The 24026-nt window shown below is 32.4% G+C and overlaps 1 pseudogene across 1 annotated transcript; it reads right to left on the bottom strand.

The window, feature by feature from the left end:
* Nucleotides 1-9039: 9039 nt before the first annotated feature.
* Nucleotides 9040-18877, bottom strand: LOC143227464 (heme peroxidase 2-like; annotated as a pseudogene). The gene is made up of 10 exons (XR_013015000.1): nt 18541-18877; nt 17002-17196; nt 16135-16164; nt 14989-15090; nt 14293-14404; nt 13272-13407; nt 12041-12604; nt 11477-11646; nt 10730-10835; nt 9040-9218 (listed from the first exon to the last, which is right to left on the bottom strand). The product of XR_013015000.1 is annotated as a heme peroxidase 2-like (transcript).
* Between the last annotated feature and the right edge of the window lie 5149 nt (nt 18878-24026).

Consider the following 24026-nt stretch of genomic DNA (forward strand, 5'->3'; position numbering starts at 1 on the left):
GACTTTCGCAAAGTAAATGCTTTCACGAAGACAAATTCCTATCCTATACTATTGTATTGTTAAAACGGAAAAGGCAGATATACTGCGAAGTAGGACCCACTAAAGAAATACTGGGCTGCTCCTCTAACTGACATGACAAAAGAAATGTCTGTTTTTTGCCTCTCCTATTGGATGATACCAGTACAATGTAATGACTTTTGGGATGAACAATTCTTAGGCACCTTTTTAGTGAATGATGAATGAATGTTTCAACAGTCTATCACATGTTGGAATTTATGCTGGTGATATTGTGATTTAAAGTGCAACCTGGGAAGAAAATTTATATGTTTGTTAAGAAACTCGAGACAGCCAATTTCACTGTAACTTTCGCAAAAAGTGACTTTTGTAAAACCAAAGTTGTTTACTTAAGTCATTTGGTAGACAATGGCCAAATTTCTTCAGTTCAAGTTAAATTTACTTTTTTTGTGAATTATCCAACTTCATTCAACAAAAAGGTTTCATGGGAGTTTTGGGAAGGGCTAGTTATCAGAGGATTTTTTTAAAACACGAAAATATATCGTGTTTTAGGGTTTTTTTTCAGCTTCGAAATATTGAGATTGCTGTAGAATAACCACCAAGTGCGGGGCGAAGAGAAAGGAAATTTATGAGCGCCCCTTCTCAAATTCACTAAAAAACTGTATTAATAAAGCAAAATACAGTGTATTGTCAATTAATTAATAGTTTCATCAGTGTCGAACTTAGTTGCGACTGAATTTGCAGCTTTCGAGCTATTTTATTAAAAAATGATCACGGAAATAATGTTAAAAGTCACTTCGGATCAAATTTTGATAAGTATAAAAACATCCAACTGAAAATAAAAAACGTTTTTGTTTATCATGTTAATTAATGGAAATACAACTTTAAATTAACATAATCACCATGATAATGAATAAAACTAAATAGTGAACACAATTAAGTTGGGAAAAGATGTCGACACATAAGGTATTAATCATAGTAAACTTGTGAAACTGGTTATTTCAGTGGTTAAAATCTTACGTGAGGTCTTAAATAACGCTGTAAGTTTAAAAATTAGAAATAAGTTCAAACAACGTAAAATATTAAAGTTAAAAACTGAGATAGACAATGTTGTAATAAATTTAAGAATTCACGCGAGAATGAGAAAGGAAGTAGATAGTGTACGAATACAGGGTTTGTTGAATTCTTAGATTAATGTTCACTAAAAGATCAAAAGTGACAGTATTATTACTAAGCAGATATTTTTCTTGTGTTTCTATTCCCTTAATACGTACGAAACTTAATGCATATATCTTTCTCTATATATAACGAAATCACAAAAAGCTTTGCACCTGTAAAAACAACTCACAAAACATTACAATCCTTGAACTCTTCTGTTTTGTATTTTTTCTCTATCTGTTAATTATTGTTTTCATCTATCCGTTTTGTGACTTCAACGAGATTCTAATTAATTGTTTGTTTTTGAACTTTCCGCAAAGCTACATGAGGGCTATCTGCGCTAGCCGTCACTAATTTAGCAGTGTAAGATTAGATGGAAGGCAACTAGTCATCACCACCCACCACCAACTGTTACGCTGCTCTTTACGAACGAATAGTGGGATTGACCATCACATTATACCGAAACCACGACTGAAAGGGCGAGCAAGTTTGGTGCGACATGAACCTGTGACCCTCAGATTACGACTCGAGCGGCTTAACCACCTCGCAATTCTAATTAATGATTTATTTAATTCCAATAAGAGAAATTTAGTATATCTTTGAAAATGTAATAATTTTTAGTGAATTTTATCCTGCTAAAATAAATAATTTAGAGAAATGTCGTATTATCCTATCCACTAAAAAAATTATAAGTTTATATAAATAATCATATATAGATATCTGCAGGAAAACATTTTATGAATGTACTTGCAGCAAAGTCCCCGCTAGTACAGCGGTATGTCTTCGGATTTACAACGCTAAGATCAGGGGTTCGATTCCCCTCGGGGGTCTGAGAAAAGGTCCTCCAAATTGGGGGTTGTGCAGTAGGCTAACAACCTACTCACTTAAAAACCATCCTGTTACAGAAACCGCAGCGATTGCGGCCATATGTTCCTTAAGGAATCAAGTGGCATATGATGATGACTTGCAGCAAATTTTCAAATTTTCTTTTGTGGAATGTAATAAAATATTAGTTAAAATATTTCCGAGTTTTTTGGTAGTGCTCTCAGTAGTTAGTTTGTTTGAAGTTAAGCACAAAGCTACTCTCGATGTTACCTGTGCTTTACCCACTACAGATATCGAAAGCAGGTTTCCAGCGTAGTAAGTCCGTTGACATTTTCGATGTGCCACTGGGAGGCTCAAGAAATTAGAGGTAAGTTGGCAGAAGTAATAGTAGTCGAGTGTTTGTTTGTTTTTGAAATTCGCGCAAATCTACACGAGAACCATTTGCGCTAGCCATTTCTAATTTACCAGTCTAATCACCCACCGCCAACTCTTAAGCTACATTTTTACAAACGAATAGTGGGATTGACAATCACATTATAACGCCCCCGTGGCTGAAAGGGCGAGCATGTATGGTGTGACAGTGTTTCGTACTCACGACCCTCAAATTGCTAGTCGAGTGTTCTAGCCATCGGGCCATACTGGTCCTGTAATCGAGGGAGGTTAATAAAAATTAATGTAAAATAAAAGGTACAAATATGATTGACAAAGTAACCGGGAAAATTCGGTATTACAGACAAACTATTTCAGGACCTGTTTGTTTTTGTTATTTGCATTTTGTGCAAAGCTACATGACTGCTATCTGTATTAACCATCCTAATTTTTCAATGATATGGCAAACAGATAGTCTACACTACCCAAGGGTCTCACCACTACGTTTATAATGTACTTAAGACTCCAAAGTGCGGAAGCAATTTCTTAAAGATTTTTTTTTTTGGCGGAAATGAACGTTAACCACAGGACCTCAGCTCCACAGTACGAAACGTTAACTATTAGGACACGATCTGCTCTTCAGGCCACAAGTATGGTTCCTCCTGACCTAACATGATTGTAACGGAAACTAAAAGCACTTTTTATCGGATTAGTTTATACATAGCTAGTTTAAATTATTTTAATATTCTAACAAACTAGGTGTGAGAGACAAATAGGTATATAGGTAACAACAAGACATTATTCCTCGACTTGACATGATGATTATATCTACATCTAAACCAATCCCAGGATACAAGGCTGACACCAAAAGTAGGATTCCTTGTTGAACTTTCTATAATTAATGCAAAAAATCAGACTTAGGAATCTGCTATACTAGCATAAAATAAATTACAGAACTCTCGAGATGCACAATATGAAATATCATACAGGGTTCCAAGTGTTCAAAAGGTCAAAGGAATTGTTAAAATGAAGTAGTTTTCAACAGAAGGACAAAATTTTAAAAAGATGAGTCACTAGTTTAACTGGTAAAATACAAACCATAAACAGAACCAGTTAATTATCAACAATAACCAACTTTACACCAGCTGTGATCATCACCCGTGTAATGCTTGTTTTAAACAGTGCCCTGAATGAAATAGAACAACATTCCATTCGACCCAGCAGCGATATTACCACACAAGGTGGAATGTTGGTAAGAACTCATATACTCGTATAGAGGGCAGCGTACAAAACAATCACTTCCTTACTCCTGCATGTTACGAATGGAAATAGTTAAAACAAGGGAAAAAAAACGCTCTAATTACACTCTGGGCCATTTTTGCTTCGAATGTACTTTGGGTATGTTAAAAACGCATAATGTATTTTAACTCTTTTCTTATTTAATTACATTATGTAATTAAATGGTAGCGACGTTCAAAGTCCAGTATATTTTGGTGAGAGCGCTTGCCTTGCTCCTATGAGTATGCTCCCATGTTCTCCTTGAATTTATCAAGATGAGCGTCAAGGATATGTACTTTCACGGACATCCTGCAGCCGATTTTGCCGCAGTACTTCACCAGAGCCTCAACCAGTTTTACATAACTTTCGGCCTTGTGATTGACCAAGAAGCCCAGAACCACTGCGACAAAACTGTCCCAAGCTTTTTTTTTCCTTCCTACTCAGCTTCTTTGGGAATTCTGTGCACTCCAGGATTTTCTTTATTTGTGGTCCAACCAATACACCAGTTTTGACCTTTGCCTCTGACAGCTTAGGGAAGAAGTCTCAAAGGTACTTCAAGGCTGCAGACTCTTTATCAAGAGCTGTGATAAAATGTTTCATAAGACCCAATTTTAAGTGCAATGGTGAGAACAACACCTTCTGGAGGTCCACTAGTAGCTCACACTTGATATTTTGCCTCCACACAGAGAACTCGGTCTGCTGTGGCCAGCACTATCTGTTGTAGTGCACCCCGGTGTCCCTGCTGACCCATAGGTAAAGATAACAGAGAAACTTGGTGAAGTCTCCTTGGAGATTCATCACGAATGTCACCATTTTGAAGTCTCTGATAACCTCCCAGTGATACTCATCATACTTCAAGGATTCTAGCAATGTCTTAACGCTGTTGTATTCCTCTTTGAGGTGCACCAAATAAGCCAGGGGAAGAGACGGATACTAATTCCCCTTATGGAGCTAGCTTTGAGGCTTCTGGATGAGCTATCAATAAAGAGATGCCACACGTTCGGGTTACAGACAATTCCAATTGCCTCACACAGACCAGATACCTTGATGAGTGAAGAAGCTTGTAAAATGTCGGTGACGCTTCCTCTGACTTGCGACTTGCACAATTTCATCTAACAATTCCCACTCCTTGGGCCTACATGTCAAAAGCTATGATAAAGTTATTGAGATGTCTTTGATTGGGATAGTATGGGTTTCTTTCACCAGCTGTTGCACCTCTTAAATTGTAAGCTGGATCTTCAACGTCTACCTCCTCTTCTGATTTGCTTCTTTCTTCAGAGGATGGCTGCTTTCTCTCTGGCAGAGTGGGTACAGGGAGCTCAGGGCATTGTGGCTCTGGGACGATGGATGATGGAAGGTCCAAATACATCATTACAGATGCGTTCTTACCAGCCTGATGTTTGGAAGCAATTGCTTGAATGGTCAGTGGGTTCACGTCAAATTCTTGGAATAGCGAACTTCATTGCTCTCTTTTCCCCTCTGTACCATCCTGCAAAAGAGCAAAATAAAATTGTTATTATGAAGAATAAATTTATTTCATCCACAACTAATGCGTACGAGGCTCATGCAAAAGATTTTATTTGTAATATTTTTCTATACTACTGGAAATTAAAAAATAAATTATAAGATATTTAAATTTAAAAGGTCTAAAAGTTGTATAATATAAAATCTTTCTATTCAAGCAAGTAACAATTGCCCGTCTTACCTTCAAGAGTTTTTTTGCAGTGCTCGCAGGTAAAATGAGATGCTTAGGAGATTTGTCTTGATCCTCGACAGGCATGCCGAAATATGCCTTGTAGGGTTCACACATTTTAACAGATGCTGTCACAGAGTACTTTTTCTCACTTGTCTTGATAAATTAGCACATACATAGTAGAATACGTCTGGAGAACGCTTGCAGCTTCCAGATGCCATCTCTGTTAAAATCAGATAGGTCTATGTATTCGCATAGGCAGCTAAAACTGAACTGAAGTGGTGAGTGGTGAGCCCCTGTATATATATATATTACTATGAAAGGTTCTAGAAAATTTTAAAAGGTTCTTAAAAATTTTCGTAAGTTCTACAATATTCTTCAAACTTTTTGTAAGTTCGAGAAAATTCTCTATCAGTTACTCAGCGCTGAATCTATCTGGTATGTTTTGGAAAATGGGTAAATTTGAAAATTTCATTACCTAGGTCACAAAAGCAAAGTTTGAAGAGAAAAATAGGTCGTTTTCATTTATTTTAGGCATAAGCAATTGGGAAATAACACTTTCTGCCCAGGAACAAGAAAAGTAAAAATTTTGTTACTTACTGTTATAGATATCCGCTCTAAGACTTGAAACTAAACATGAAAATATCTACATTTATTGACTGACTAAAATTTGCGACGGGTTTTATTATGATCATGTTTTGTAAAAAGAAGCTAATTTATGGGTAATTTTGTTCGCCTTAGTTCGTTTAGAGACATTTATGCTAGAAAACTGTAATTATTTAATGATTAAAATTCATTTATATTCATTCTTAATTCGTAAAGAGTAAATGAAAGTGTTATTCGTACCAAAATATTATGCTGAGCTAATTTGATTGTTAGTTATACAGATCACATACTTCTTATTCCTGGTTTTCTAATATATGAATTCATTTCATTGAGGTCTTTAAGAGCTTTACCAACAGTAAAATATATTAAGAGAATCTCAATTATTCAAGCTCCAACTAATCCAAGCATACGTAACCGGAAGTTATTTGTAAGGCATTCAAAACATACTGATTTAATTTAAAGAAAAACCTTTAATTTATACTTTGCTAGTGAAATAGTATACAGGTAGTAAAAATCTTGTACTGTGTATATATATTAATATTTCAACAAATCTAACCGTATACGAGAGGTGCGAAACTTTGTAAATTTCATAATATATTATATAGCAATCTGATTACTTGTTTGATAATATTTTATTGAGCAAATGTTGAAAATTCATTCTTTTATGTGAAATTTTCATCAGTTTATCTATTCCTTTCTTTTACGGTATAGATATTTTCATCATGAGCAGCAAACTTTATAATTCAGGTACAATTATCAATACTTACTAATTAAAAACCTGAATTATAAAGCCAGTCAGCAGAACAAGCCAAAAGAAGGATTTTACGTATTTGGGTACACTAACTGTATTGTCTAACGTGGCACAACAATTAGATAGCCCCAGTATCTCTGTGGATTTAAAATGTTAGAAAACGGGTTTCGATACCCGAAGCGGGTATAGTACAAATAGCCAATCGTGTAGCTTTGTGCTTAACTTCAAACAACAACAACCTATTTGATAGAGCATCTATAAGTAACACGATACACTTTCTGTTTAGATCAAACTTTTGATCACCGTACAATTATTAAACGGGACATTTCCGTGTAACATTCTACTCTTATTGAATAGTGCATCCAAACTTATATAATAGAGTACATAACACGTAAAAATTACTTGACAGGAAATCCTTATCTAACCCACTACGCTCTTTATCAGTTTACATCAGTTGAAAAGTAACTGTTTGGAAAAGACAACATACCCACATAATAACAATAATGTAAAACATAACCAATAGTGGGCGGAGATAAAATCAGACTATCATGTTGGCCAAGTACGACAGAAATAACGCTGGATACTTCAACAGTTGCAGTATGCAACTAACTGTTATCTGTAATTTCGGAATTGTTTCTTAAAAAGAACAATATTGACATCTAGAATGATGCTAGACGAATAGCCATTAATCTTTCGAGTTCGTATTTTACTAAATTGCTAAACTAAAGTAAAAGTTGGATTTTAAAGGTTATTTATAATAGTTGAATTTCATCTCCTAGCAACTAATAATTTTGAATTAAGACGTATGTTTGGGAGAAATAACCTTCATTGAATCAGTGAGTGGCTTCTCAAATTTAATTTTTAATTTTATGTTTGTCTCTACCAAATATTACTTTCAGTTTGAAAGTGGTTTATAACCAAGTATTAATTATTTTTTGTCGAATATGCAGCAGTATCCCAGGTTCGTGAATTATTAAATATTTCTCGGAGTTACTTTTAGCAAATAACGATTTTCATGTCAAATTTCTATATATATATATATCATCTGAAGTTTGAACTTTATTTCTTAATAAATAAAACTGAAAAACTAAAGTTCGACTCTTAATTGGTGGGCCTGGCATGGCCTAGCGCGTTAAGGTGTGCGCTTCGTAATCTAAGGGTCGCGGGTTCGCGCCCGAGTCGCGCTAAACATGCTCGCCCTCCTATCCGTGGGGGCGTTATAATGTTACGGTCAATCCCACTATTCGTTGGTAAAAGAGTAGCCCAAGAGTTGGCGGTGGGTGATGATGACTATCTGCCTTACCTCTAGTTTTACACTGTTAAATTACGGACGGCTAGCGCAGATAACCCTCTTGTAGCTTTGCACGAACTTCCAAAACCAAAAAAAAAATTAAATGTGCCGTTGTCTTTCTAAATTTTGAAAAAATACTGACTAATGTAAAACCTTTAGCGATATGAACAAAATATTGGTACGTTTTTGACAACTTTGTGACAGAAGTATCGGAAATAATTTTATCTGGTTTCTATATTTATGATTTAAAAATATATATGATAGTAACGTGTGAAACGCCGAAGTAGTAGCCATTTTAAACTTACAGATAATATAGTGCTATCAAATCCTGTAAAAGGGGTTGAACTTTTCATTTACAATAAACAAGATTACTTGATAAAGTGATCTTAAATGACTACAGCAAGATGAAAGTGTTTGATAAAGACCCCACCTAAAAGAGAAAAAGTAAACTTCAAAGGCTCTTATTAAGAAAAACCAACAACATACTGCAATAAACTTATCCCGAACTCAACGTGAAAATTAACACTTTGTTAATAATGGTTATTATTATTAATAACTAGTTGTTATTAATAATAATATATAAATTGTTATATATTATATTATATAATGTATAATATAATATTATATATATTATATATATATAAGATATATATGCATTATATATATGCAAGGTATATATAATATTTATATACGGTAAATACGTATAATTACCGCTGTGCTGTAAGGGGGTGAAGGAAGAGAAAAGAAAGTACATTCGCAAATCTTTAACTAATTTATTTTTCAATATATTCTAACGTACTTCACTTATTTAAGAACTGTATTTTATTTCCGCACATTTTGAAAAATATTTATTAAATTCATGTTATTTATATTCAGTTGAATAATGGTATTTAAACGTTTTTATTTTAGGAGAGATCCAAAACAATATTACGAAGATTAGTATTTTAAGTCACGAAATCGCTTAATAAAATAATAAGAACAAAAGTATTGTAGTGTTTATCATATACAGTTGGAAAAGTCTGATTCTCTCAACATTGAAAATAAGTACTACTGACATCAGTGATGGACATCATTTTAATATATGCTTAAAGTATACACAAGATTATTTATAATACCTTTTGACCCTGTAATTAATACTTTTTTTGTATTATTTATTTGGTGCAGGTAACAACAACTGAAGTGCATTTTAAAACTCGTTTCTTTCACCTTCCTCCATTACTCGTTGTTGCACGCTGCAAAAGAAGAAAAACGTATCAATACTGCACTATGGTTGACCAATACTGTCATTTGGTTAGTAAATTGGTCTGTTAGATAATACACTGTACATATTTAAAGTTTGAATCATTCTCGGTAAATGCCAATTTGAAAGACAAAAAAACACTTTCAGTCAATGATGAAAAGACTCACAAAAACACATGTATTTTGTTTTGGAGCACCACTGAAACAAAAATAATATCACCATGCTTCAGAGTTGTACATTATTCCGTTTAGAAACATCATGTTTCTATGTTTTCGAACTCTACAAACAAAACTTCATGAAAAATTAACTTAGTTTTCCCGATTATTTTTTCTTATACGTATAACACATGTCAAAATTCATGCTATTTGAAAAAAATTGGAACAGTTTCGTCATGGTATAATATAAATACGAAGAAGTAGGAAAGTATCTAGTGTGCTATTTTATTTAGTTAACACAAGATGGCAGTCTCATAGATAAAATAAAGTTTCAAACTAGACAATTTTCATTTTTTCAACTAGAAATTACAACACGTTTATGTCGTAAAAAAAACACATGTGAGCTTAATTGTTTAAAATTAAGGTACTTATAAAATGTATTATTGGAGCAAAAAGCTGTCGCCTTCTAGATTTGGGTATCGACGTGAGACAGTATCACTACCACAAAATCTCCTCCAGCAAACCTGATCCTGTTTTATCTTTTTGTTGAAGATAAGGTACCATAGGTTTATTTGAGAAGCTAGCTGCTATAATAAGCTGTACACAAATTATATACAACGTTTTTAAATAACGACTGTATATTACTTATCGAATTGGAAATTTTACAGAATAGTAAGGTCGATCTTTTCAAGATCGATCATTTATATATTAATTGTGTGTCTCTTAACTTATTATAGTAAGAAACAGACCTGCACCTATTATTCCGGATTTTTAATAACATTGTTCTGTATTATTAGAAACTATTATAACATCAGGTATAAACGTTTAAAAACAGTAAAAATCAATACTGATAATATAACTTACAAGCATCATGCCATGGTATAAAGTTACAGTTTTAAATAACTGTAATATCATTGATTCTGACCAAAAAAAATCACGGTTTTCACAACTGATAATTATTTATCAAAATGTTTTCAATACAGTAATTATAAAAATGTTTGCTTTCCAAACTAGGTTTAGGGACAAACAAAATGAAAACAAGCACTTTAATCCGAATTGTTTTCAAAGTTAGTTGTTTTGCCAAATATACACGAGTTAAAAAAATATAGTAATTTTTATACATTTTTCCTTCTGTTATACTACCTTACATGTTATAAACATCATTAAAAATTTTTAACTGAACGGTTTTGTTTTCACATCTTTACAAAAGCAAATAAAAACTTTCAGATTAATTAATTAAGAAAATAATAAATAATTTATTAGTATTCTATTACGAGAACATCATCAATGTAGCTGTTATTAAATTTTACAAACTAATAAAAATAGAGAAGATAGTTTTCTAACTCACTTCTCAGAAACTGGTCGGAAGATCCATTGTTGTAGTTCATCCACTTCGTCACTGTTCTCACACAAAATTGTGGACAAAGTTACCTCTCGGATTTCTCTCAACTGGGCTGTGTAAAGATCAATTGAATAATAATATAATGCTAATAATATTTTTCTATTTTATGTTACAAACATTTCTAAAATTGTACGATTTATTAAAACATTATTTATTATTTCACACGTACCAAACAACTTCAAAACTACACACTGTGCATGCTTGACAAAACATAATTAAAGAAAGATAACAATTCCCGTGTTGTATTGAAGTTTCAAATCACTGGGTTTAGTTGGGTTTGAATTTCGCGCAAAACTACACTAGGGCTATCTGCACTAGCCGTCCCTAATTTAAAAGTGTAAGACAAGAAGGAAGGCAGCTAGTCATTACCACCCACCGCCAACTCTTGGGCAACACTTTTATCAACGAAGAGTGGGATTGAGCGCCACATATATAACGCCTCCACGGCTGAAAGAGCGAGCATGTTTAGTGTGGCAGAGATTCGGACCTGCGACCCTCGGATTACGAGTCGAGTGCCATAACCACCAGGCCATGCTAGGCCTAAATCATTGGGAATATATTACAACGCAACAAGAGCGTTTCGTTTTGTGTTAACCACTTTAAACGTTGTGAAAGGATATTTCACATACAATACCTGTAAGTAAATAAACAACTTTAACTGTATGAGATGTACGAAACAAAGATTGAACATACCAGATGTGAAAGAACCAGCTTCTCCATACACATCAAAGAAGTATCTATCTCCAAATCTTAATCTGTTGTACTGTAAGGCAATAATAAAACCACAGGTAGGTCCGACGATACCATCTGAAACTGGTCTCTCCGAAATACTGCCTGAGAAGAAGTCAATATCTTCAACGGACCTGAAAGAAGAATTAGAAATGTTTCAAATAAATACTGTTTACAAACAAAATACGTTTCTTGTTCGTACAATATGATTTAGAAATGTGATAATATAAAAGACAAACGCAAAGAAAAATAAACTTATAAAAATTATTCACCTTTCAATAATTGTTTATAAATGAGTATTTAAAAGTAAACATTATAGAAATGGAAAAATATATTAATATCTAACGAAAATGTTTCATAATTAAATACTCGTTGAAAATTAAATTTTAGACTTAGGACTTTAAGGGGCTTCTGACGTTAAATTCTGGAGTTCGATTACTTGTTAATGTATAGCTTTGCAAATAGCGGGTAAACAAAAAACTTCATATTTATGATTACAATCGATCAACTATAACAATAATTACGTACTCGTAAATTTGTTCAAACTTCTGCAGTACTTGCTTAGGCATTAGATTATTTAGATCTGAAAAAGATGTAACACTAAAATTAAATATAGCTCGAAGGTAATCTACATAAGGTCGAATTCCGTGGTCTCTGCCTCTTTGAATATTGATAGCCATAAGATCTAGTCCGAACTTTTCTCCTCTCCTGCGGTACAGGTGGTTAGTCAAATCTTCAACGATAAAGTTATCAGATTTTTGAGCCAACTGATCAGCAAGCCCTCTCACAAGAAGTTCTGTTTGTCCATTGTAGAGATCAAATGGGTGGAAAAAATTGTTTCGCAACTTGAAATTTGTACGATTTCCAGAAGATTGAATTTCTATGAAAGAACCTTGAGATGTGGAATGGCCGAATCGAAAGCATGCTGAGGTAAATTCATTAATCATACCAGGATTGACGTTAGGGTTGTATGCAGTGTAGAAACCATTTCGGAGAGTTCTTAATAAAAAGTTATTATAGTAGCTGGGACCAATGACAAGACTTAGAAATTCATTGTATGTAATCATTTGGATCTCAGCAATCACGATCCTCCTAAAGAAACAACAATAACAATTAAACATAAGCAGAATGAATAAACAATAATTTAAACAACTGAATAATCTTAAAAATAAAAGTGACACACTGGAATAAAAGAAAGAATGTAATTTTTATTATAAAGATATTTCGTAACATAATTAAAATGTAAAACAAGACCGTTCATTATATCTTCAACTGTAAATTAATTAATAGTATTGGTTAAACGTTTAATATACGTTTTATTTGTTTTATTCTAATTGTATATTAGTTATTATTCTGATTACTTGTTATATTATCATTTGGAAGTAGCATTAATCTGCACCCTTGTGGCATATCGGCATGTCTGTCGACTCACAGTGCCAGAAACCGCGTTTTGATTCTTATGTGAGCAGAACACATTGTGCAGCTTTGTACTTAACCGGAAGCAAACAAAATAATTAATTTTAGAAATGACCAGCCCTTTGGAACTGTTATGATTACAGTAGAAAAATATGTTTTACAGCTATGGTAAAATTTTATGAATAAATATTTTCTTACAATAATATTTCTGTTCTCCTGAATTTGTATACTACAATAAGAAAAATATATTAACTTTTGTCTCTTCATTATTAGTTAATATTTAGCTATGATCTATCATGGTTGTTTGCATTGATGAACAGCTTCTAAACAATATAAGCTGAACCTGGCTTCTTGAAACAGCCTCTCATCATTCCAACATGGGTTCAATCTTCTGAGTTCTCTTGCAATTCTGTTATGTTCTCTGATAAATACAGTTTGTACAGCTGTCAAGGCTGGATGTTCATTCAAGCGACGATCTCCTGGAGAACCAGAAATACATTTTCGGTAATACCGTTTGAACAAAAATAGGCATGGAAAATTTAGTTGGTGCAAGCGATGATTGATTAGGCTATTTAAATACATTATTTTGATTAAGTAATCTTCAATGAAACTGTAGCGGTTACACTCTTTGGTTACTAATCGTGCAACATGAACATTAAAGCTCAAACTCTCTCTATTTTTATGTAATATATTACAACTTTAATGTACACATTAGTGAGGAAAACCTTTGGTTGGAAAATACATAGAACTGAATACTCCTGATCGGACTTGCGTTTGAGTAAACATGTTCTAACGGTAACATAACAACTGTTTCTATTTTATAAAACGAAAAAATCCCCAAATACGAAAAATTATATAACGTAAGTTCATGTTTAGGAAAAGAAAATAGCAAAGGTTTCATGTTAAATTTTGTTGATTGTAACAAAATACAAATGTTGAATATGAACAATTATAATTTAATTAACATTTAAAGGTCAGTCACTAAACCTTTGTGAGATGCATAGTAAACATTTGTCAGTTCGACAGGGTTGAACAGTTTTATATAATTCATTATTCTGTTAATATAAAACAAGTTACTTTTCCCATTTTAGTCAGTTAGATTCGTATATGAAGATATGACTGCGGGAGGCAGTTGTCCGAGATGCAATTTTCCTCCAGCTGATATCATCTTACAACCTTTTTAACACATAAAAATTAAGTTTTTTGTAAGTTTTGAACAATATAAAATTATTTATGATCATATAGTTGGTCATACCTGATTTCACATACACATGTGAAATTAATTAATTTCACACATTAATGAATTCAATAATGGTTTTATTGACCGTTTTATTATACATTAAAAATCAATTTTTATTGATTACCTGCTTCAAAGCAAAATAACCTGTTTCCTGGGTCACTACACAAATCGTTTCTGGCGTTTCGAGATCGTGGTAAAGGATATTTCTTTTCGAATCTTTTGAAACCTCATCAAACCTGGCAAATGAAAGGCGGTTAAAATACATTCTTTTATAGCAAATTCCTACAATAAAACTAATATGAACTAAGATTTCAACACAAGATATTTGTAAAACATCAATTAAAATACTATTTTACTCGAATATTTCTGTAAAAAAAACTCTATGAATTGATTTGTTTTAGTTTAATTCTCTCTCATAAGTGCGCCCGACATTACAAGGTGGTCATGGAACTCGATTCCTAATTTGATAATTTCAGGCTTAAATCCCCTTCTCATCGGAAATTGTTGAATGGACGTTATAATGAACCGATTAATTCCACTATTCGTTGGAAAAGTAAAAGCCCAAGAGTTAGCGGTAAGTGGTAATGACTAACAGCCTTATCTCTAGATTTACAATGCTTAATTGGAGACGGCTAACACAGATAGCCCTCGTGGAGTGTTGCACAAAATTTTTAAACATTTTCATAACTTTAAATATTTAAAATAAATTTAAGGTGTAACATTTCCTAAACGCTCATATTATGGCCATCTACACCTTGTGTAATAGAATTCAGTTTTTCTGTTTCTATAAACAAAAACCTCACTGTTAAGGAATACTTACCGTTTATGAATAGTCGCAGTGATTGAACGGTGTGAAGATCACTTCCATAAACCATAGAACCGTCCACGAAACTGGTAGGAGAATTTAATTGATCCCTGGGTCCTACAGTTAAGAATTATTTTAAAGATTGGACATAATTTAATTAACCTAAAAAATGAATTGTATGAAACCTTTCATTCAGAAGTTATTTATTTTCTACATGTTAAACGTTGTTCGCTCTTCTATGTAAAATATTTTCTCAACCCAAACGAACCGTTTTTGCATATAAATTTCTCAACAAGTGGGTTTCTTGACATCACTGATTATTAGTATTGGGAAAGGTTTATATTTAATTGATGTCTTTCAAAACACTTTTTTGAAGAATTAGATGTCATGCAAAAGTCAACGTAGCCTTTATAACCACAGGGGAAGTGGGATAAGCTTATAGGAAACTATTCACTTTTTTATTTTATATTTTTAAGAAATCAATGTTCAACGTTTCCCAAAACCGAAATAAGGGGACAACAGTTAAAATGTTTATCTTTATTATATTTGGAAACACACACAAAAAAAATCAAAAGCAGATGCTATCAAGTTACCATAGTCGATCATAAGGAGAAACTAATACTCACTGTTTCAAACTAAATACTAACTAAAAACGTTTGGATGAAGGATAAATAACGCCCTCACAAAAAATTGTATAAAAATTGGTCACTATATCACAACAATTACACAAGGAAAATATTTGCATCTGCGACAATTTTTCACTTAATATTGAACCACTTTGCCTTACATAAAAATATTTATAACGATGAAAAAAAAAATCCTAGCTGATGAAAAAAAGAAATATTCTAGCAATATTCATTAATCACCAAACAGTGTATTATGTTGAATATTATTTGAAGGTGTATTATAAAGAATCACTCTGAAATATTTAATACATTTAAAATGTCCATGATGTATTAAATTAACTTAAATAGTTAAATTTTAAAAAATCATTTAAGAAACTGTAAATAAGAGAATCCACGTTTTCAGGCTTATATCAAACACAAATGTCAAAAAGACTTATGTTGAACAATTATAGTCGCTGAATCACATTTTTTTCTCTATAGATATAAATTTTCTTACTCACTAAGATCTTCTCATGTTATTAGCTAATGACCTTACCAAGTTTGCATTTTGGACAGCTAGCAGATCATCGAAAATTCATACATCTTTCATTAAATCGACTAAAGAATTCATCATTTTGAGGAATTTCGATCGGAAGACATCGTGTGTCATTTCTAGTCTCTGAATCGCAGCAGTCCACACCTTCACCTCCATCTTGACGGATAAAATGAAAATGTTAAATGCAATTATTAGTAGAGGTTCCTCATGTGTTTTATTAGTGTTCACAAAATTATTCAAACGACTAACTCTTCCCGGATATTATCAAAGGCTAAAACACATATCAAGGTATGGAAAAACTCAGTTATATAACAATTTTTGTTATAAACATAATAAGTTAAATGATGCAATTTTTCTTACAATAAAACATTAAAAAGTAAAAGATTAATTTATTTTTGCTTTGGTAATTAATTGACGAGAGAAGGTATCCCCATATTCCTTCTAGTTAATGATATATATCCTAAGGTGATGATTGAGATTAAGTTTGAACGATATCCATAGTTTCTTTGGAGTGTTTGATTATATGCTAACAGTTGATTATTTTCCTTTGATTTAATGTTTACTTGTTTATTGTGTTGTTGGTTTTTTCTGTATAATTATTCTACACTATTTGAATCAGAAAAAATGCAGAATACTTCGATTAAAAACATGGTCTGTTTCTGTTAGAACAGTAAAATGAAAATTGTGAATTTGATAAGGTATCTATTTAACACTCCTTAAAGTTTCGAGCTGTCCTCAAACATAAAGTGGCATACTCTACCAGCTTTTCTGATTGTAAGAAAAATTTAAAATCATAGTATCTTACGTGATTTTACGTCTATGTAAATATATAAACAGGAAAAAAGAACAAATAAAATAGAGATCTACCTGCAAGTATCACTTCTTCTTCTGGGGCGCTGTTAAAAGGAGCGAGGGCACTGTCGTGGTCCATAAATTGACCCCACAACATCAAAAAGTGTGTGAAAGATGCTTCTTTGTTCCTATTGATGTGAATTGTAGTTGATACCAGTCGTGGATTCGGTAAGTCGTTTCCAGATTTTGCTTTTCTTGGTTCAGAAATACCTGTAGACAAATTCATTTTCTATCTATCAATAAAAACATTTACTCTTGTAACAAGTATAAAGGTTTTTTACTCAAACATAATAATTCTAAACAATTACTTCTTTTCTTTCTTGTTACTTTGAATATGACCTAGGAAAGTCAAAACGTGGTTCTCTGCTTATCAATAAAGGTGTTAATATCCATACCAGCCGTTCAGTCATACATAATTACATACATAATTACACATCTAGATTACCATAATAAAGTATATTTACTGGCAAAGTATATTTTTAAAACACACATGTGTATCATTATTCAAGACATTAAGGTGGAATTTAATGTAATTTTTCTAAATACTCCTTTTATGTTTTTTTTGTTTTTTGCTTGTTTTCTAGAATACGTAAAATGTGGAAGATAAAATCTTACTTTTCAGCCGAAACCTTTGTTGTTTCTTCAAATATTCTAGCTTTTTCAACCATCTTTGACACCCTGCTATCTCCTAGCATTCGGTAGTGGTAGGTTGTCATAGCTGAGCATTGTGAAAGAGAAGACTTTCTACCTACTTCTGTAAAGAGATTTACTTCATTAAAACCGAATTCAAAGATCACTTAACATGATTTTCTTCAATAACATTTTTTCAATATTAAAGAATTAGTTACGCAAGATATTAAAGTTTTTTTGTTTGTTTGGGAATTTCGCACAAAGCTACTCGAGGGCTATCTGTGCTAGCCGTCCATAATTTAGCAGTGTAAGACTAGAGGGAAGGCAGCTAGTTATCGCCACCCACCGCCAACTCTTGGGCTACTCTTTTACCAAGGAATAGTGGGATTGACCGTCACATTATACACCCCCACGGCTTGGAGGGCGAGCATATTTAGCGCGACGCGGGCGCGAACCCGCGACCCTCAGATTACGAAGCGCACGCCTTAACGCGCTAGGCCATGCCAGACCAGATAATAGTAAATATGTAATATTACATTGAATAATAAAATATGAAAAAGTAAAATATTCATATTACCCGTGAAAATACGGAATGCAGAAATTTTAAATATCCATTAATATATTCTTAAATATGTATATCTATCCTTAAATCTCCATTAATAATTGTTATATACTAGTAGACTACACATGAAAATATCTGCATTTATTGATTGATTAAAAAATTCCATAGCATAGTTAATGATCATGTTTCCCAAAAGAGATTTAATTGGGGGTTGTTTTGCTCCTATTTGCTCGATTAAAGTGGTTTATATTAGAAAATTATGATTACTAGATAATTAAAATTAATTAATATTGATGGTGAAGCTTGTAAAAAGTAAATAAACTTCTAAGCTAATGTGATTGGTAGTTATACAGATCACTTACTTTCTATTATTGGTTTTCTGATATGTGATTTTATTTCTTTGAGGTCTTTAAGAGCTTTATCAATAGCTTCATCAAGTAACTTGGAATCTGTCAAAACTTTGCTTATAATAAAATTGCCTAAGTCTGTGTCGTTCAGGATATCAGGAGAAGGAGTGAAGGTGTAGTTTGTTTCAACATCGTTCTTCGTTTCTGTCGATAAAAGTAAGGCCTGATCACCAAATTCTTTGTCAACTGGTACCTTGTCTTCCTTGAAACCTTCCGATATTTTATGCATGATGTCATTTCCTCGAATGTACTTGTCGAGCATATCTGAGGAAACAGTCAAGAACTCATCCATCTGAACATTATGAATGTTCAAAAATAATAACCACAACACCGTCAACAACATCCTACAGGAAAGAGAAAAAAAATATGAAGGAAAACGATTATATGATTAGGTAAATATATTTCTCATGTACAAAGTGGAAATGCGTTCCAGTAAAATAACTTACATGGCCGTTTTACACGTCGCTTGAGAAGACTGCTGGAGTGGAGGTGAAGTTAAGAGTATTTATAATTATCAACTATCTACCCTTTGACATTATCGGTTTTTGTAGATCTCTGTAAAACATTTTATGTAAAAACTGTTATTCAAAAACATATGCCAAATCTAACAGATGGTATAGTAAACCAGTGTTTCAAATAGTTGAATTTTGTAAAAACAATTTATAACCATGGGATTATAGCAGATGGTTTATTTGTGTTTGTATGTACCTGACCAAACCTTTAAATAAGTAAAAAAAGCACTCAAATGAATATTCGATACAAACAGATGTTTTTTCAAAATCAACTGGCATTTTGCAACACATAACTAAACCACAACTGGTTCGCTTTTGTTGTTAGTTTCTAAAAAATCCCATAAACCATTTCTAATTTGTATGCGCTTTCAAATTAACAATTGCCTATAAATTTAACCTTTTGTGTATGAATTAAAAGATCACCTGCATAAACATATTTCAAACGTGAGACCTAACTTAGAAAAGTGTTTTTTGAACTTTCATTAAGTCACATTTAAAGTGTAGGTAAAATATGGATGGTTGTAAGAGTATGTATAAAAAAACTGAATATTGTGAATGCAGCGCCAGCTGTAGCGATTTGGAAAACTTACAATGTTGGATAATTTCTAAACATCATCCTGTTTCAGGTATCCTCTTGCATAACCATTTGTCCAGCGTCCAAATAAAATATATTAAATCCCCTGTTACTCAAGCTCCAAGAAATTCAGGCTTGTGAAACTTTTAAATTATAAGATTGGTCTTAGGGTATTATTTCAGTTAATTTGTCTAACGCAAGAAAGAATAGATATAATCTACACTAATCCAATATCTAATTTCGTAATTTTACTAGCTTCATTTTATGTGTATTCTAGCTATTCTTTCCTTGGAGTTATTCATAAGGCATTCAAAGCCTACTCAAGTATACTGAAAAAAAAAAACACTTTTAAATAATAATTTGTTTGTGTAAACGTGTAGCGAAAATCTAACATTGTGTATAAATTGATATTTCATTAAATCGAACCATGTGGGAGAGATATGATATTTCATTATTACATAATAACCTAATTAGTTGCTAGATATGTTACTGCACACATGTTTAAAATTCGTTCTATTGTGTGAAATGTTCGTCATTTTATCTATTATTTTCTTCTTGGGTACAGATATTTTCATGAGCAACCAACTTTATAATTCAGGTGCAATTATCAGTATTTAATAATTAAAACCCTGAATAAGAAAGCTAGTCACCAGAGCAAGCCAAAACAAAGGCTTTCTGCATTAGGGTAAACGTTCTACATAGGCGATCTTAGTCTAACGTGGTTCACTTGTTAGATATAGCATGATATATAAAACTTTACATTCAGTATAACTTGGCACATTTCTAGAATAGAACATCTTCATTTAACATAGTACACTTAGTGAATAGGCTAAAAATGCTGTTAAAAATATGACTATTTACGGTAGTAAGAAGCAGAAAGAAGTAATTAATAACAGTCTGAATAATCTGAAAATCGATAACACATGTTAAGCACAGGCAGTGGCTAGCTGTGTAGTGCTGAACAGTTAGTTTTCACTGCTAAAGTTCCGGTAATTACCTGAACCTTAGATTTACTAGTCAAGACTAAGATTTTAATTTCCGCAAAGCTTCAAGACGGTTACAAAGATGTATAGGTAATGTGGAGCGTCCATTGTAATTACTACTTACATAGACTTTCCACCAATGTATAATTTTGCTTTTTTTTCATTATGAGATAAGATCTGTTTCTTTCTAGATAATGTTATTTACTTCGTCCAGAAGAATGTTTAGCAGTGTCTTGGTGAGACTTTAAAATACGTATAATTGTAACGTGTGATTCAACCTGATGTATTTCGTGGCTCATTGTAGTGCTGAATTTGACATGGATTCAGCCGATAAAACAGTAACGATGAATTATTGAAGGCTACCAATTAAATGAAAGCGTGATTTTTTTTGTCTCTTAAGTATATGAGCGTTAGAATAGGTACAGTTGTGAAGATATTTATAGTTCTGGTGCAGTGCAGTATACACTAATCTTATACATGTATTGGAAGACTACTACATTAAGTTTCCGCTGTTGATTTAAGTCTTGCATTTGTTTATTTGTGTGCAATAACATAAAATATTTACTCCTCCCCTTCCAAGTGGCTCAGCGGAAGGTCTAAAAGCAAGAGATTATAACGCTGAAAATCGAATTTCGGTACCTGCACTAGGCAGAGGTCAGCGTTACGCTTAAAAGTCAATAAAGCCTATTTCTTTTACATATACTTTAGGTACAGCACAAATTGATAACAGATCTGTGGATGTCGAACAAAGTATTAAAACGCTAAATATTTACATAAAGAGAAAAGCAGAGACGCGTGTGCAACAAAACATTACTTAAGTCATTTTCTGGAATAATTTATATTCGTATGAATAAGGGATTGTCTCTAATCTATAGCATTTTGAAGGTAGCCATAACGGGTCTTTCTTTCACATTTAGATGATAACGCAAGGAAAGAAACGACGTTCTAAACTCCAGATAACTACAAGAGAACTTTTATTTCAATCGACGTTTCGACCTTGCAGCTTCTTCAGGGCTAGTACATGAAACTCACTTTTCCCAACATTTCCATTCTTAAAGTTTGTAATATTGTTGCTTAAAGATGTAATATAATTACTGGTATTGTGACATATAACGCATGTATGCTGGGGGAGGGAGATTTGTAAAGCAATAATAGTTAACTGTAACAATGAAACTTTTTAAATTAATTATTATATTAAATTTAAACATAAGTTAACGGTTCAAACAGTTTGCTAGGATAAACTTTGCTCCTACTAAGCCCAAAGAAAATTAATTTCAAATACACCTGTTAAAGCATAAAAGGTATAAGGTAAAACAAATTATGTATTTGAAATACAGGAATAAGAGTCACCTGGAAGTAATTTAGGAATTCCTGAAGTACTCAAACAGAATAATCAAATTGGGCAAATAGTTTCCAATATATCTATGTATATATCTTCATAAACTTGCAAGTTATTTGGTCACATTTCTTGATAAATTGTATTAAACAACAAAAGTCATTTTAAATATTTTTCTTAAAACTTCATAATAGTTTAATGTGCTATAGTTACCATTCAGTGCCTTCACAATAATATTCTTTTGTAAAGATTGTACATTTGAGCACAAATCTTGTATACCAAGTATATTCCTGCCATCAAGCTATCCTATTTACAATTTTACAAAACTATAATGATGACAGTAAAGTAGCTGAGAAGTCAAGACTGACTCTTTCTCTGGTCCAATCATTTCTCTGTTTTTATGCAAAACAATTGCTAAAAGACTATTCTAGGTACATTTTTCAAATGTTATCTTATCTAAAGTATATTGCTCATACTTTTGCCATCTTCAGTGAATGGAAACAAGTGTTACAATTTCTTTATTACCTCAACAGCAAACAACTGCTGAACTTCAACATCATCATCCATGTGTGTTTTGATATACAACATTTGCAAGTTTTGCTGTGCAGACTATCTTAAACAAAGAATGAAAGAAATTTTGAATGTGTTGTATAGTTTTACAAATAATTATTTTACGAATTCAGTTAAGATATAAATTTCTTACATTACCATAAGTACTTCATCCCCAAAGAATTAAAATGGATCCAAAATCAGCTTTTACCAATATTATTATGTTATGCATGTAAGAAGCTTTACATATGAAAAACAAACCATGAAAGCTTATCTGTCTACTTTCACCTCATACTGAATTAGAAATACCTAAAACTTCAAATGTAGATTACAGCTTCTTTTTTGTTCTTTTTTTTTTGGATCAAAGAGCAAGAATTCTGCCACAAAAAAATATCAAATGTTTGTCAGCTAACAATAGTAACCAAAAGTTACATGGAGCCAACCATTAGATGACGTTTAAAATTTAAATGATTGAACACCCAATTGTGATGGGTAAAGGTAGGAACCCAGCTATAAAGTTTAAAACATGACACAAATTAGTGATATTTAGTTCAGAATTCAAAATTATTTTGATACCTTGACAAGATTCAATGAAGAATGCTGTTGCTATATGAAAGGAAAACAAGAACAACATTACACTGACAAAAAAATAAAGGTCTATTGATAAATAAACCAAGGTAAAAGTAACACCTTTCAAAGGCAACCAACCCTTTTAGAAAAATAAAATTATTTGAACTGAAGATGATTCCAATGTTGCCAAAATTTATTCTTGTGTCCCCTACTTATACTATTCTCACTGTTAAATATAAAAATGATGATGCATCAACATCATCAATTCTTTTTAGAATCTTAAACACCTCAATCAGACACCTTCTAACTCTTCTTGTTTTTCAAAATGAAACAAGTTGACAGTTTTAAGCCTTTCCTCATATGAAAACCCCTCCATTTCAGGCACTATTCCAGCATCCCATCTCTAAACCCTTTCCAACAATTCAATGTCTTTCCTTAGGAGCCCAGTACAATGTTTCAAATGTGGCATAACTAGTGGCCTGTACAATGAAATTATAGCTTCTTTCGATTTTTATTTAATATTTTTAAAGTAACAACCTAAAATCCTATTGCAACAGTACATTCCTCGGATGGTTTTAGAGACTGATCAACTATTACATCAAAATCTATTCTTTCATATCAATGTTAAGGTTATTCCTATCCAATTTATAATTCAACTGATGATAACCCACATGCAGTACAATTACTAAAGTGTTGAAATGTCAAGTATTGGTATAAGTACACTGAAGACAAGATTATTATAATTCAAATACAGTTATTTTAGAATGGAATCATTAAGTGTTAGTATAAGTAAAAAGAGGAATAAGTCTTTACTATTCAAGAGCATAAATAGAAGATAGTTTTCTTTGCTTGTTCTGTATATGATGTTCTTTGAGTGTCAAAGGCTTGGGAACCTCCTTCAGGTGAGCATAAAATGA

This window comes from Tachypleus tridentatus, chromosome 9 (assembly GCF_004210375.1).
Source record: "Tachypleus tridentatus isolate NWPU-2018 chromosome 9, ASM421037v1, whole genome shotgun sequence".
Lineage (NCBI taxonomy): Eukaryota > Metazoa > Arthropoda > Merostomata > Xiphosura > Limulidae > Tachypleus > Tachypleus tridentatus.